We start from the raw sequence: 17,990 nt of genomic DNA on the forward strand, positions 1-17,990 counted from the left end.
GTCTATTGTTGTGTGAAGGATCTATTGTTGCTTGGGATGATGTCTATTGTTGCTAGGGGGGGACCTATTTTTTTGGGATAGGGTCCATCATTGCTGGGGGAGTCTATTGTTGTGTGAGGTCTATTGTTTCTGAGGAGATCTACTGGTTCTGGGGGGACTGGGGTGAGGTCCATTGTTACTGGGGGAGTCTATTGTGTGAGGGGTCTATTGTTGCTGGGGTGGGGGTCTATAGTTGCTCAGGTGAGCTATTGTTGCTGGGGTGGGGTCCATTGTTGCTGGAGGAATCTATTGTTGTGTGAAGGATCTATTGTTGCTGGGGGTCTATGGTTGCTGGGGTGTGTTCCATTGCTGATGGGGGAGTCTATTGTTGTCCTAGGGATCTATTGTTGCTGGGGTGAGGTATGTTGTTGCTGACGGGATCTATTGTTACGACTTCTAACCTCGGTATAGGTTTGCACAAAACATTTCCTTTATGTAATGCTACAGAAAACCTTATAGAGACTTTAGATATAGTATAGTAGATGATTAGAGAAAGAAAATAGCAGGCGAAGTAATAATATAATATTTCATATTTACCCCCAGCACCCCTTATCGTGTCTGTCCTCTTCCATAGTCACTGTGATGTCTAGTATAGCTTATAGACTGGATACATCCTAAATATACAACCATTTATCCAACTGTCCATCCAGAGCCTCTGGTTTATAGACCAGGTACATCCTAAATATAGAACCATTTATCCAACTGTCCATCCAGAGCCTCTGGTTTATAGACCGGATACATCCTAAATATAGAACCATTTATCCAGCTGTCCATTCAGAGCCTCTGGTTTATAGACCGGATACATCCTAACTATAGAACCATTTATCCAACTGTCCATTTGGAGCTTCTGGTTTATAGACCAGATACAGCCTAAATATAGAACCATTTATCCAACTGTCCATCCAGAGCCTCTGGTTTATAGACCAGATACATACTAAATATAGAACCATTTATCCAACTGTTCATCCAGAGTCTCTGGTTTATAGATCAGATACATCCTAGATATGGAGCCATTTATCCAACTGTCCATCCAGAGCCTCTGGTTTATATAGAGCCATTAATCCAACTGTCCATCCAGAGCCTCTGGTTTATAGACCGGATACATCCTAAATATAGAACCATTTATCTAACTGTCCATTCAGAGCCTCTGGTTTATAGACCGGATACATCCTAAATATAGAACCATTTATCCAACTGTCCATCCAGAGCCTCTGGTTTATAGACCAGATACATCCTAAATATAGAACCATTTATCCAACTGTCCATCCAGAACCTCTGGTTTATAGACCAGATACATCCTAAATATAGAACCATTTATCCAACTGTCCATCCAGAGCCTCTGGTTTATAGACCGGATACATCCTAAATATAGAACCATTTATCCAACTGTCCATCCAGAGCCTCTGGTTTATAGACCGGATACATCCTAAATATAGAACCCTGCCAACAGTTTGCGCAGAGCTTTACAATATTAGGGCAGACAGTACAGTTGCAATACAGTTCAGTACAGAAGGCCCTTTCGTTAGAGCTTACAATCTAGGACATTCTAAATATAGCTCCATTCATCCAACTGTCTACCCAGAACTGAGACAGAGGGCTGTGCTAGGGTACTGATCCTGGAGTCGTCATATTTTCTAGGAAGTTCAGAGGCACGTTTGCAAGTCAATATAGAATGGAAAATTGTATTAAATACTTACCGTAATTTTCCTTTTCTGGGACCAATCCATGGTAGCACACTACCACATGTATGCTGCCATGTTGGTGCCAGTAAAAGCGAATTGTGTTGGGACACGGGGACAGAAAACGTGTTATCGTACAGACACAGGAAGTGATACCACAAACAAAGAGGAAGGAATGCGGAATGCAGACAGGAAGTGATGTACAGACAGGAAGTGATGTAGCATACAACGAGGGAGGGATGTGAATAGGACGTTCCATTTGAGTTGGGAGGAAGACGTTGCTGGATCTAGCAGTAAGGGAGGTAAATATATTTTAAAATATTATTATTGTACAGGATTTATATGACGCCAACAGTTTGTGCAGCGCGTTATATCATAAAAGGGAGGCAGTACAGTTACAATATAATAAAATTCAAGAGGGTTAAGGGGGCCCTGCTCTAAAGAGCTTACTATCTCTCTATTGCACTGCCTCCTTAAGAGCTGCTGGTATTTCACACTTTCTGGATTCCCCTGGGTTACCCGTAGCAACTGCATGCATAAATCTTATCACTTTACGTTCTTGGCTCAGTCAATGATCAGTCTAGGGTTTGTTGTTTTTATATTATGTTGGGATAGGAAAAGGGATGAGTGGGATACTCCGACGTTTGAACTATTCACAATTCTGAGGACTCTAACTTGAGAATGCGGCAAGGCCGCTGTTTCATCTTGCCACTAGCTGAATCTGAGGAAAAATGGTCCTGTTTGTATTTCTCTTTGGGGCAATCGCCTATCACCCTCTTTCGCTGTACCAGCTGACACCCGTCCACTGACTACTCCCCGGAGTGGTCCTCTTCCTGGGCAGACCCCTGGTCAAGATCCTCTGTAATCGCGATACTGCTTTCCAGATTATCGCAGTGCCCCAACTCCTCCAGTCAGCTCTCCTGGACCTCGGGGTTCAGCTCCACACTGCTGGTTCACCAGGCTGACTGTCTAATGTGCCTCCCCATTGGGCACAGTGGGGACACTCCCTTAGACCATATGAATCTCACACTGGGCACACTGAGCAGACCAACTCACAGATCCCTGTTAACCGCCTTAGCGGTATCCCCGAGCGTGACTCGGGGTAGGAATTTTCTGCTATTAGCGGTATCCCCGAGTCACGCTCGGGGGTGAATGGGCAGAGCGTGCAGACAGCGCAGCGGAGCTTCTCTTACCTTATCCTGGCGATCCAGCGATGAGCTCTCATTGCTGTGACCGCCAGTGAGATCTCCGCCGCTCGTCTGTCGGTAGGAGGACTTCCTAGTTCCGTTCCCTGCAGCAGCAATGCTGCATGGGAGCGGAACTAGGGAGGGAAATTCAAAAAAAAAAAACGTTGCGCAAAACACATAACACATTTTATATTATATATATGCATATATATATATATATATATATATATAAAATTATATTATTGATTCGATTATAGGCCTATAATACATAACGCCAAATTTCCATGAAAAGAATTGTACCGCTTTTGGAACAGAATTCCTGACAGAATCATACCGCCAGGGAGGTTAAGCAGAGTGCAATGTAGAATTTACCTGCTGCTCCTCTGATAGGCAGAAAGAGCCAAAAACTATACTCACTCTCTAGCACCTACCTAGGAGGGTGCTACAGTCACCCCCAGTGGCGGCTGGTCAATAGGGGTGCAAGCCCCCCCCCCCCCCCCAGGCTAGTCACACACAGTAAAATGCAGCATCTTAAAAAAAATAAGTGTACCTTTTGAATGCCAGGGGCACCAGACACATTGCTGTCTATGGGAGGGGTGGGGATTTTGGAATCACGTGCTTTTTTCTCTGTTGCCGATTGGCAGCCTTCTGGTGTGTCCTCGGGGCGCAGAGCGATGCGCCCTGAACACTCCCACTATCGTTTCCCGAATTTGCTGTCCTGTGATTGGTCCAGCCTGGACCAATCAGGACGTCCAACGTTGTAGGTGCGGTGCTTGGCCGGGGCGTCACTCTCTGCTTCCCGCCGCCTCACCCAGCAGATGCCTTTGTCTCTTGTCTGGGCTGGAGTGTGGAGTGATCTTTGACTGTATCGATTTCAACTCAGAGTCAGCATTGATCATCTTGGACTTGGTAAGCATGTGGGACGTTTGCTAGGGGACAGGGCCACCATCAGGGGGGTACAGCCCATACACTTGTGGGGCCCGAGCATCTGGACAGGCCCGGCAAGGATGGGAGAAGGCGGGGTGGGTGCAGAGGTGCTCCGTGACTGCCCTGGCTTTCTGAGTGTGAGTCGGCAGCTGCTGCTTCTGTGTCATTGAGTTCACATCGGGCTCTTTGCTGCCACCTCTGGCTACCTCCTGCATTTGCACTCCTCGTCTGTGCTGCCTGTATTGTATCCCGGACTGCAGCTCCTCTCTGTGTCACAGACACATGGGGGAAACAAGAGCTGGAGCTAGGATGACCACCTTACAAGTAAGGGCTGTTGTACAAAACCACCCCCCCCTTCACTTGTACATGTGTGTGTGTATGTGTGTGTATGTACCTGTGTGTGTGTGTGTACATGGTGGGTGTGTGTGTACACATATCTGTGTGTGTACATGGGGTGTGTGTGTGTGTACACATATCTGTGTGTGTACATGGGGGGGTGGGTGTGTCTGTGAGTACCCGTGTGTGCGTACATATATCTGTGAGTGTACATGTTTGTGTACACGTGACTGTGTGTGTACATGTCTGTGAGTGTACATGTGTGTGTGCGTACATGTGTGTACCTGTCTGTGTGTATATATCTGTGAGCATACGTGTGTGTGCATACATGTCTGTGTGTATATATCTGTGAGCATACGTGTGTGTGCATACATGTCTGTGTGTATATATCTGTGAGTGTACACGTGACTGTGTGTGCGTACATGCAGGGCAGCCATCAGGGGGGGGACAGCCCATACACATGTAGGGGGCCCGGGTATTCCGAGGGGCCCGGCCTTCCAGGCCCCAACCAGCGAGACCAAGTTGTTGCTGCTGTAGTAACTAGCAATTGCTAAAGCAGGGTGGCTGCAGAGTAAGCTGATGCAGCTGAAGGGATGTCTCTTTGCTGGATTGAGCTGTCTCTTTGCTGAATATATTGAGCTGTCTCTTTGCTGAATATATGAGGCTGTCTCTTTGCTGGATTGGGATGTCTCTTTGCTGAATATATGAAGCAGTCTCTTTACTGGATTGGGATGTTTCTTTGCTGAATATATGAGGCTGTCTCTTTACTGGATTGAGATGTCTTCTTGCTGAATATTTGAGGCCGTCTATTTGCTGGTCTGGGATGTCTCTTTGCTGAATATATGGGGATGTCTCTTTACTGGATTGGATTCATTTTTATGTATTAAGTTGTAAGAGTGTTAAAATAGTAGTGGGTGGCCTGAAGGATTCGGTGGGATGGCCAGTGGGCGGATTCGGTGGGACGGCCAGAGGGCGGGTCCTGTGGAATGTTGGTGGTCAGGCCCAAAGGGGCCCAGCCTAAAGCTGTGTAAGGGGCCCAAAAACTTCTGATGGCTGCCCTGCCCATGGGCAGCACAAGTAAATAGCAGGACCTAGTGGAGCTGTTCTGTGAGCACTCACTAAGCCCTCCCCCTTGCCCCTTCTCTAAAGGATAGAGGGATTCTGTCCCCTCTGCTCAGCCACGCCCCTCCCCGTGCGTAGAAGAGAATGCCAGGAGTGTAAACTGAAGTTCAGCAAATCAGTTTCCATGTGCTGTAATGCAGATGCCTAATGTGAAGGGAGGGGGTGGCTGTATGGGATGGCTGGGGGTCGGTAGTGCTCTGGTGTCTGCATTGGGGTAGAACTTTGTGGCATTATTGCAGTAATACAGTTCCCTCTTCTGCATGCAGACTGCAGGGAGAGGTGAGGGGATATGAAACCAACAATGAGGCTTAAGCCTCGTACACACGCAACGATTATCGGCCGACTTTTGTCCAGTGTTGTGTTGGTTGGAATGTGCTCTAGACTGCACACGAATTTTCTTGGCCAACAAAAATCTACTTCAGAAGTGATGTCATGTGATGGTTTACTTTCCGTGTGTTTTTTCTTCTCTGAGCATGCCCAGTCTTGCTCATCAGATTTTTGTTTGCCGAAATCTATACTGATTGACGGAAAATCGGCCGTTGTGGTGACAGCCAACAAAAATTTTATAGCATGCACACCAGATTTTTTTCGGCCGAAAAGTCGGAGTCGGTTGTCGGAAGCATCATACCAACAAGCCGAAAAACGCCCGATCGGACGTTGGCCGAAAATTCACGGCCAACTATCGACGCGTGTGTATGGGGCATTACTTTACTGACAGCAATGATGGGTATTTTAGGTGCTGATGCAAAGGTGGGACTTATTTCACTCAGACAGCAGTCGTGGGGCGCACTTTAGATGCAAACAGGCTGCAATATCCATCAAGCTGTAATATAAGTATTTCAACCTCATGATTTAAGGTGACCATACACTACACAATCTGATTGTACAATTCGCTTTAGATCTGCCAAGAACTATATAGTGTAAGGGTCACATTACATTGTTTTGGTAAGTCTTAAGGGTGATTGTACAATGATATTGTGTAGTGTATGGCCACCATGAGCCCCCGTTGGGGAGAAGCACATTGAAGAAATGTTCCTACAATCTGGCTTTGTGAGTTTTATTTTCAGCTTAAATGTCATGTTGTGTTGGCTTGAGGAAAAGGTGGCAACCCTATTCTCCAGCATCCTATCCTACAGCCAGCCCACTGGCCACTGCTCTCTCGGGTACGGTGCTGTAGATCTGAAGCCCAGCTGCAGAGTGAAGCCCAGCTGCAGAGTGAAGCCCAGCTGCAGAGTCATGCCCAGCTGCAGAGTCATGCCCAGCTGCAGAGTCATGCCCAGCTGCAGAGAGAAGCCCAGCTGCAGAGAGATGAGCTGATAGCTGCCGTATGCTGCTAGAAGAGGATAGGAATCTGTGCCAGTGGATGTTTGATGTCACTCTCCTCTCTGCTCTCCAGAGGCACACTGCTCAGGTTGGGAGTGAGAGTAGGGAGGAGTGGGCCAGCTGAGAGCTGCCTCATGGGAAGGTGCATTGCATTCCATATGCTGGTATTCATCCTTACCTAAACACCTCAGCCCCTGCAGTTGCTGCCTTCCTCCCCACCATTTCCATGAAAAACATTTCTCCCAGGCTCCCTCACCCTCCACTGACAACCCTCTTTGACCATCTTGCTCCCTCACTGATACACATTCTGGCCTCCTTGCCACCCTACTGACAGCACATTTCTTTCTGCATACCTCCCAACCATCCCAGAATGGGTGGGATTGTTGCAAGATTTCATTGAAATCCCGGGACTCCATCAGATCCAGGCTAAAACCGGGAGCACAGTGCTGGAAGGAGTGCTGGCACTGGGCTTCACTAATCCCCCCACTCTGATCTGGATCCGACCCCTCTGCAGTGCAGCTGGCTCTCCTTTTCTCTCTTCCACTGACTGCGTGATACAGGGAATCTACAGTGTCTGGCACCCAGCACTACTCACCCCCCCCACTCTAATTTCCACCCCCCTGCATGTCTCCCCCACTGCTCCAATGCCCCTGTGTGCCCCCTAATGCAGTATTGGTGGCTCTCCTCCTCTCCCTCCTGCCAGCTGCAGCTGCTGTAAGACACAGGAGAATTGGGTTCAGGATGAAGAGTTAGAGGGGCCAGTAAATGTCATATTTTTCAGCCCCTTCCTGTCCTGATCAAATACATTGAGTCCCTGGTACCGATCACTCCTGTGTTCATTCATAACTGTGTTTACTATGCTTTAGTTTGTAAATGAACAAAAGCCTCTGTCCAGAGCCTTCTATTCATTAACTGTCCAGTGCAGCTGAGGCTGCAGAGAAAGAGACTAAGGCTTCTTTCACACGGCCCGCCTCCGCAGGCAGATCTGTGTTGCTCAGCGGGGATCGATCCACGATCCCCACTGAGCCGGGCGGATGACAGCTCCGTCTCCGCTTGCAGAGCGGAGAGGGAGGTGTCACAGCACCCGCTGCCCTCTATGGGGGATCGGAGGAGAGCGGACCGCTTGTCCGCTCTCATCAGATCCGCTCCGCTCCGATTACTGAACGGATGGAAAAATAGGGTTTCCATCCGTCCAGATTTCAGCACAGGAACGGATGCGGATGGCAGCGGGTGGCAGCGGAGGTGACCTCCGCTGACACCCGCTGCCCCATAGAGCTGCATGGAGGATCCGATCAGATCCGCCTAAAAAACTGACAGGCGGATCTGATCGGACCGCCCGTGTGAAAGAGCCCTAAGGAATCTCTGTCCTCAAGCCCCGTACACACGATAAGAAATTCGGAAGGGAAAATTCATCCGACGACCGATCTGCCGATTTTCGGCTTGTTAGTATGGTGCTTCCGACAACCAACTCCGACTTTTCGGCTGACAAAATCCTGATGTGCAGACAATAAAACTTTTGTCCTCCGTCAACACACGTCCGATTTTCGTCTCATTAGTACAGATTTCGATGGGGAAAAATCTTATGAGCAAGACTGGGCATGCTCAGAGACGAAAGAACACATAGAAAGCAATCCAACACATGACATCACTTCTGAAGTAGAATTCTGTCGGACGACAAAATTTGTGTGCAGTCTAGAGCACATTCCAACCAACGGACACGCACTCTGGACAAAAGACGGACGACCGGTCGGCGGAAATTCGTAGCGTGTGTACGGGGCGTTAGTCCCTTCTTCTGTCTCCAAAATGAGACTGTTTAGACCCCTGATATTTTTCGCCAAAGCCCAACATTAGTGCTGTCAAATATGTAAAAAAAAAAATAGATAATTAAGGGTTTGTTCACACTTTGGTCTCTGAAGAGTGATCAACATTTGGATTGCTTTTCAGAGAACATTTGACAGGCGCTAAAGAGGTCTTGTTTTAGCTTTGTCTTTGCTTTAACCACTTCAGCTCTACACTAGCATGCTGCAACCATGTGTGTTGCACACAGGGCTGGGGCACTTGCGGAGCAGCACCATTCACTTGAATCGGTCACTTTCAACAGAGAGTGAAGTAAAGGATTGTGGACGCAGTATGTTTACACCCCCAGGAGCTGCCTCTGTAGCTAAAGGGGGTAGTGGTAGAGGCACACAGGGGATGCCAGATTGTCACCCCCCCCCCCCCCATCATAATTTAACAATTCCTACTTTTAAAACACACTAGCTTTTTGCCACGGTGCGCTACACTCGCCACAGGTCAATCTCCCCCTTAAATGTCCCTCATTCTCAACTTCAAAAGTTGGGCGGTATGGATATGTGTTGGGACACGGGGACAGAAAACGTGTTATCGTATGCTGTGTTTTATTTAATCATCTTTATATATATATATATATATATATATATATAATCTCTATATCATCTATATATATATATATATATATATATATCTCATCTCTATATCTATAGCTATATATAATGTGTGTGTGTATGTATGTGTGTATATATATATATATATATATATATATATATATCCTTTAATTATTTTTTCTCATTTAACTGTTACCTGGTACTCCTGTAATTCTCATTTTCTTCATTTTCCTAACTGTTGTTAAATGTACCAAGCAATGAGTCAGAAGTAACAAATAACTGTAAATGTTATTGTTGAAATTGTTAACTTAAAATTCCAATAAAAATTAAAAAAAAAAAAAAAAAAAAAAAAAAAAAAAGAAAACGTGTTATTGTACAGACACAGGAAGTGATACCACAAGCAAAGAGGAAGGGAAGTGATGTACAGACAGGAAGTGATGTACAGACAGGAAGTGATGTACAGACAGGAAGTGATGTACAGACAGGAAGTGATGTACAGACAGGAAGTGATGTTAATAGGACGTTCCATTTGAGTTGGGAGGAAAACGTTGCTGGAGCTAGCAGTAAGGGAGGTAAATATATTTTAAAATATTATTATTGTATAGGATTTATATGATGCCAACAGTTTGTGCAGCGCTTTATATCAGAAAAGGGAGACAGTACAGTTACAATACAAGAGGGTTAAGGAGGCCCTGCTCTAAAGAGCTTACTATCTATCTATCGCACTGCCCCCTTAACCACTTAAGCCCCGGAAGATTTTACCCCCTTCCTGACCAGGGTTTTTTTGCGTTTTTTTTTTTTTTTTTTTACTGCGTGATTTTAACGGACAATTGCGCGGTCGTGTGATGCTGTACCTAAACGAATTTGACGTCTTTTTTTTCCCCCACAAACAGAGCTTTCTTTTGGTGGTATTTGATCACCTGTGCAATTTTTGCAAAAAGAGCGACAATTTTGCAAAAATAACAATATTTTTCACATTTTTTTTTTATATGAAATTCCCCCCAAAAAAATGTAAAAATCAAAATTTTTTAACATTTTCGGCCAATTTGTTTTCTGCTACATATGTGTGGTAAAAAAAAATCGCAAAAAGCGTATTTTTATTTGTTTTGCGCAAAAATTATCGCGTTTACTAACTAAGGGAAAGATTTTTGTCATTTTTGGTGTTTATTTTTTTTTAACGAGTAATGGCGGCGATCTGCGACATTGCGGCGGACAGATCGGACCCTTGACTGACATTTTTGACACTTTTGGGGTTACCAGTGACATTACTACAGTAATCAGTGCCATACATATGCACTGTTACTGTAAAAATGACACTGGCAGGGAAGGGGTTAACTTTATTGGAGAGGGAGGGGTTAAGTGTGTCCTAGGGGTGTGTTTCTAACTGTGATGGGACATGTCTCCTATTGTAAAAACAGAGATCAATGGTTCTACATAGTAGAACCGTCTGATCTCCATTTTTACACAGGGGAGAATGACAGGTGGCTTGTTTACATCAGCCGCCCGCCTTTCTCCCGCTCTACCGACGATCGTAGTGTGACCGGCGGACATCAGGTCCGCCGGTCACACGCGTGGACTCCTCTGTGAACGAGCCGGGGCGGGCCCGCTATTGGCTCAAAAGCCGGTCCCAGGCTAGCGATGTAGACCTACGTCACTCTGCCTGGCCGGGGCTGACTGCCGCAGTAAATATACTGTGCGCAGTCGGCAAGCGGTTAAGAGCTGCTGGTATTTCACACTTTCTAGATTCCCCTGGGTTACCCGTAGCAACTGCATGCAGAAATCTTATCATTTTACGTTCTTGGCTCAGTCAATGATCAGTCTAGGGGTTGTTGTTTCGTTGTTTTTATTTTATGTTGGGATAGGAGAAGGGATGAGTGGGATACTCCCAACGTTTGAACTATTCATAATTCTGAGGACTCTAACTTGAGAATGTGGCAAGGCCGCTGTTTCATCTTGCCACTAGATGAATCTGAGGAAAAAGGTTCCTGTTTGTATTTCTCTTTGGGGCACTCACCTAGCACCCTCTTTCTCTGTACCAGCCGACACCCGTCCACTGACTATACTCCCGGAGTGGTCCTCTTCCTGGGCAAGATCCTCTGTACCCACGATACTGCATTCCAGATTCTCGCAGTGCCCCAACTCCTCCAGTCAACTCTCCTGGACCTCGGGGTTCAGCTCCACACTGCTGGTTCACCAGGCTGACTGCCAGTGACCATCACCATCCACTTCAGAAGAGGAGGCAGCCGCCACCCTCCTTTTGGGGTTCTGCTTCCCCCCAAAGACCTATACCACACGTATCCCTGGCTTTATATACTGCACCCCACAATGCACCGAGTCAACTGTCTGTGCCAATCCCTGGGGCTTTAACAAAGCCTGTGTGTCATTGGCCAGGTTTCCTCCACTGTCCAATGTGCCTCCCTATTGGGCACAGTGGGGACACACCCTCAGACCATATGAATCATACACTGGGCACACCGAGCAGACCTAACTTACAGATCCCTGTTAAGCAGAGTGCAATATAGAATTTACTTGCTGCTCCTCTGATAGGCAAACAGAGCCAAAAACTATACTCCCTCTCTATCACCTACCTAGGAGGGTGCTATCTATCTATCTATCTATCTATCTATCTATCTATCTATCTATCTATCTATCTATCAATCTATCGTGTATGTTGGGGTAATCTTATACTCGGATTTACAAGGTTGCTGGATACCCAGTCTAAGGTCAAGCAGCCTAATTAAAATAATCTAATTATTTCAAATAGTTAGCATTATTTTAGAGCCGCCATTGGACTTTATCTCTAAAGCGATGAGCTTTAAATGTTTTTAATTTGTAGCATTTTCACAATTTTGAGTACTAAAGTTTTTGAGAGGATGTTAGACCTCACCTTGGAGATCATCTACCTGCTGGCCGGAAAAGTGAGGGGATTTTGGGAGGGTTACATGACATCACTCTTATCCATATTATTAGTAATGAAGGAATTTGAATAAAGAGGCGAGGTGATTCTGGGAGAGTTGCATGACGTTGACTTGACTGAAGAGGTGAGGAGGATTCTGAGAAGGGTTACTGACAATGATATGACCAGAGAGGTGAGGTGGATCCTAGGAGGGTTACATGACATTGGCCTCACCAGAGAGGTGAGGAGCATTCTGGGAGGATTACATGACATTGTAATCCGAGAGGTGAGGAGGATTCTTGGAAGGGTACTGGTAATTACCTGACCAGAAAGGCGAGTTGGATTCTAGAAGGGTTACATGACATTGTTCTGACCAGAGAGGCGAGGAGCATTCTGGGAGAGTTACATGAGATTGACCTAATTAGAGAGGTGAGGAGCATTCTGGTAGGTTTAATTACATTGGCCTGACCAGAGAAGTGAGGTGGATTCTAGGAGGGTTACATGACATTGGGCAGACCAGAAAGGTGAGGTGGATTCTGGCAGGGTTACATGACATTGGCCTGTCAAAAGAGGTGAGGAGGATTCTGGGAGAGTTACATGAAATTGACATTACCAGGGAGATGAGGAGGATCCTGGGAGGCCACATGATATCCCTCCTATCTCTATGAATAAAACACAGAACTGGCCAGAGAGGTAAAGAGCATTCTGGGAGTTCACATGATATCACTCTTATCTCTATTAATAAAACACAGTCCTGACCGGAGAGGTGAGGAGGATTCTGGGAGGTCACATGACATCACTCTTATCTCTATTAATAAAACACAGACCTGACCGGAGAGGTGAGGAGGATTCTGGGAGGTCAAAGGACATCACTCTTATCTTTATTAATAAAACACAAAGCTGACCGGAGAGGTGAGGAGGATTCTAAGGTGGTGACTGTATCATTGTGTGTTTCAGGTTCCTATAAGGTGTGAGGATCTCGCTGTCAATTTCTCCATAGAGAAGTGGGAGTATCTAGAAGGACACAAGGATCTCTACAAGGACGCCATAATGAAGAATCAGCCGCCCCTCACATCACCGGGTAAGAGGAGACTTTATTGTAAAGGAGAGAGCAGTACGGAGGGTCCACCTAGATCCCCCATCATCTGATAAACACATAGAAACAATGTATTCAGTCAGTGTGTGTGTTTCCTACAGATGGATCCAGTAATGGGATCCCACCAGAGAGATATCCCCTTCCCCCCAATTCCCAGGATTCCACACAGGAAGGTCACACCATCTCATATAAGGTGAAGTAGAAAAATAATAATTGCTGATACGCTTTGACCTGTTCATTGGCTATATTTTTACAATGAAACAATTTTTTAATTAAATATTCAGGGTAAAAACCAGAGTGCGTGCGATAATGCTGTTAAAGAAGAGATAAAAGAGGAGGAGGATGAGGTTGGTGTGATGGAGTTTTCAGAAGGACATAAAGACCCTTTGAAGGACGTTAAAATGGATCCATTCATTGACACTAACCCACCAGAGAGATGTTCCCAGGATTCCACACAGGTAGATCGCATCTTACATAAGGGTTAAGTATAAAACTAGGTTATAGTTGATACCTAGTGTACATCCTGACCTGTTATTAGTTATGTTGTTACATTTTATCTCATTTTATATTAAATATTCAGGGTATAAACCAGAGTGAGTGTAATAATGCTGTTAAAGAAGAGATAAAAGAAGAGGAGGATCGCATCTTAAATGAGGTATTTATAAAAATTGGTTATAGTTGATACCTATTGTACATCCTGACCTGTTATTAGCTATGCTGTAACAGTTTATCCCAATTATATTGAATGTTCAGGGTATAAACCAGAGTGAGTGTAATAATGCTGTTAAAGAAGAGATAAAAGATGAGGTTGGTGTGATGGAGTTTTCGGAAGGACACAAAGATGTCACGATGGAGCCGTTCAGTGACTCAAACCCACCAGAGAGATCTCCCCATCCTCCGTATTCCCAGGATTCCACACAGGAAGGTCACACCATCCCTCACCATCATCGGGTAGGTGGACTCGGTGAAGAGAACAACAGAAGTTATTCTGAACTTTTTGAGAAGACGTTCTTCTATGTAGTCTTTTGTTTCAATGTTTACTTCTACAAATAGTGAAGTCTTGTCTTTGCTCCACTCCTCCATTTCCAGTACCCCCTTTGAGCACCCCCACTTCATTGTTTATTAGAGAATCACTATATGTGTCTTTCTTCTGTGGGTCTTGGGTCCAATCACATAATATCCTCTTGTGTTACTCCTGGCAGTCGACATGTGCTGAATGACGTGGTGCTGCTCTTTGTTCCTGTGAGTCTAGGCCAGCAATAAGACACCCCCAGGGTCAAGTCCCTGGCTCCTTGAGCAAGAGTTAGATACTAAAGCCTCGTACACACGCAACGATTGTTGGCCGTGAATTTTCGGCCAACGTCCGATCGGCCGATTGTCGGCTTGTTAGTATGATGCTTCCGACAACCGACTGCGACTTTTCGGCCGAAAAAAATCTGGTGTGCAGGCTATAAAATTTTTGTTGGCCGTCAACAGAGCGGCCGATTGTTCGTCAGTCAGTACAGATTTCGGCAGACAAAAATCAGATGAGCGAGACTGGGCATGCTCAGAGAAGAAAAAACACACGGAAAGTAAACCAGCACATGACATCACTTCTGAAGTTGGTTGTTGTTGGCCGAAAAAATTTGTGTGCAGTCTAGAGTACATTTCAACCAACACAACAACACTGGACAAAAGACGGCTGATCGGTCGGCCAACAATCGTTGCGTGTGTACGAGGCTTTAGTCACATTCAGGTACTTACAGTGCATCCGTAAAGTATTCACAGCGCTTCACTTTTTCCACATTTTATGTTACAGCCTTATTCCAAAATGGATTGATTTCAATATTTTTTCCTCAAAATTCTGCAAAGATTTCCCCATAATGACAATGTGTAAGAAGTTTGTTTGAAATCTTTTCAAATTTATTAAAAATAAAAAAAATGAAAAAAAAAAACCCATGTACATAATTATCACATTCTTTGTCCAATACTTTGGTGAAGCACCTTTGGCACCAATTACAGCCTTAAGTCATTTTGAGTATGATGCTATAAGCTTGGCACACCTATTTTTGGGAAGTTTCTCCAATTCTTCTTTGCAGGACCTCTCAAGCTCCATCAGGTTGGATGGGGAGCATTGGTGCACAGCTATTTTCAGATCTCTCCAGAGATGAACATTCGGGTTCAAGTCTAGGCTCAGGCTGGGCTACTTAGGGACATTCACAGAGTTGTCCCGTAGCCACTCCTTTGTTATCTTGGCTTTGTGCTTAGGGTGGTTGTCCTGTTGGAAGGTGAACTTTCGCCCCAGTCTGAGGTCCAGAACGCTCTGGAGGAGGTTTTCATCAAGGATGTCTCTGTACATTGCTGCATTCATCTTTCCCTTGATCCTGACTAGTCTCCCAGTTACTGCTGCTAAAAAAACATCCCCACAGCATGATGCTGCCACCACCATGCTTCACTGTAGGGATGGTTTCAGTCAGGTGATGAGTGGTGCCTGGTTTACTCCAGACCTAACATTTGCCGTTAAGGCCAAAGAGTTCAATCTTTGTTTCATCAGACGAGAACATTTGTTTCTCATGGGCTGAGAATCCTTCAGGTGCCTTTTGACAAACTCCAGACGGGCTGCCATGTGTCTTTTACTGAGGAGTGGCTTCTGTCTGGCCACTCTACCATATAGGCCTGATTGGTGGCGTGCTGCAGAGATGGTTGTTCTTATGGAAGGTTCTCCTCTCTCCTCGGTTCTTGGTCAACTCCCTGACTAAGGCCCTTCTCTCAATTGATGAATCTACGCGTTTCGTCCACAAAGCAAGCTTCTTCAGGATCCAAAAATTGTATGAGCCTTCAAGAGTATAGGCCTTCCAATAAGTATACAATTAAGTATCAAATTAGAAAAATATATATTACACATAAACATTATATTCAACAACAATATACCAGTATACAATTATACATTGAATATGTCAAGAATGAGAGGGGAGAAAAGAAAAACAGACAAACGACATCAACGCTGTGAATACATTGACGCGTTAATGAATGCAGAGCTGCTGTCATTTTGTGTATTTCATAATAAAATTTGACTTTAATGAATGTTTGTTTTCTATTATTTTGGGGTTCAGGGTGAAGAACGGATGGATATAAAAGCTGAGGTCAAAGAGGAAGAAGTAGAGACGTGTGTGGGGGTTAATCAGCCGCCCACGGAGGAGGTCGGGATGACTATGAAGAGTGAACAAGATAAAGCCCCTCTTCCTATCAACACAAGTAAGTAAAATAGACACCAGGACCTAACCAGTGTACCTGAGAATCGGGAGGGGTCAACTCATGTGAACAGTAAATATTTTTATTGTAGAAATTGAACGCTTTCAGAATTAAGGCATTTTCATTAATGGCACCACATATGTTGCAGGTCATATACTTTTTTAGGCAGGAAAAATAATGTAAATCAGCAAGACGCTTTTTTAGTAGTGCTCTAACATTAGCTTACGGACCACAGAATGACCAAGGAGCACTTCCCTTGGAGGAGGCATAGGATTACTGGGTTACCCTTTGATCCTCCAGTTTTAAGGCTGCCAGTGGGAGACAGTTCTAAGAAGCTGGCAGGAGAGACACCTTGTAAGGAGAGACCTACTCTTCACCTCCTTGCCAGGTATCTTTCTCCCAGGGCTCTGTCCCTGGCCTACCCACGCACTGCTGGTGCACCAAAATGCAGGCTCTGCTATTTAAACACTTGTGTGTCAAGATGGCCGCCTAAATCACAAAGATATTTTGGCATCCATTGAGAGATGCCAGCCTCTCTAAGCTGGTCACCTGGAGCTCATAACAGGGGACAAATTAGTGCTCAGTAGTCTCCTGCCAGCCTGAAGACATGGCACAGTGCCACCTTCAGGTTGGCAGATATACTGCAGTACAGCACCTGCGTACAAGTTCAGATATTCATTTATATTCTGAGGTATGTAGATTAGACCAGAGAAGAAATAAATTCATGCTCTCAACAAATGAGGAGATACTGTACATCATATGAAAGGTCCATCTCCATTCCTCAGTATAACGTCATGTTCCCAACAAATGAGGAGATACTGTACACCATATGAAAGGTCCATCTCCATTCCTCTATATAACGTCATGTTCCCAACAAATGAGGAGGAGATACTGTACACCATATGGAAGGTCCATCTCCATTCCTCAATATAACGTCATGTTCCCAACAAATAAGGAGGAGATACTGTACACCATATGAAAGGTCCATCTCCTTTCCTCAATATAATGTCATGTTCCCAACAAATGAGGAGGAGGTACTGTACATCATATGAAAGATCCATCTCCATTCCTCAATATAACGTCATGTTTCCAACAAATGAGGAGGAGATGCTGTAAACCATATGAAAGGTCCATCCTTAATATAATGCCATACGTCTGCAATATGATGTGGCCAAACCTCTTTCGCTATAGTTCATTGATGGACGCAGTCTCTGATCTTCATATCAGTAGGGTTTTACATCCCCCTACAGGAGTAGGACACTAGGCCGAAGAAAGTTCTGGCTACGCCTATGGTCTGTCCCGGAGGGTACACAATCTCTCTTCCTGTATAGGATTTCAGTTTTAATCTGCCTAGTCAGGAGTAAGGACCTAGTTTCTTGCTGGGATCTTTGGTCCTGGCATAGAAGTAATTTTTTTTTCGGCGGTTCAGGAAGCATTTGGGCCCGGGTGGAGGTGGGGGTTGCGCTTTAGCGTTTCTCCAAGTACCCCTTCCTCATCTGATGTCTCGGATTCTGAGTCTGAATCAGCCGCTGCAGAAGTGGGCCTCCCTGCCGGGTCTGGTACCTCGCGCCCTGTCTCCTCGAATGATGAGGACGTCATTTTACCTCCCCTGCCGCGCATGATACAGGCGCTGGTGGATACACTGGTTGTTTCGGTGCGTGACACCCTGTGATTTGGAGGACGCAGCGGCGGCTGCACCTGGGGCACATGTAGCATCTGGCGCTCACATACCATCCGGAGCGGCTTATTTTG

Source organism: Pelophylax lessonae (assembly GCF_965119305.1).
Source record: "Pelophylax lessonae genome assembly, chromosome: 9".
NCBI classification, from domain to species: Eukaryota; Metazoa; Chordata; class Amphibia; order Anura; family Ranidae; genus Pelophylax; species Pelophylax lessonae.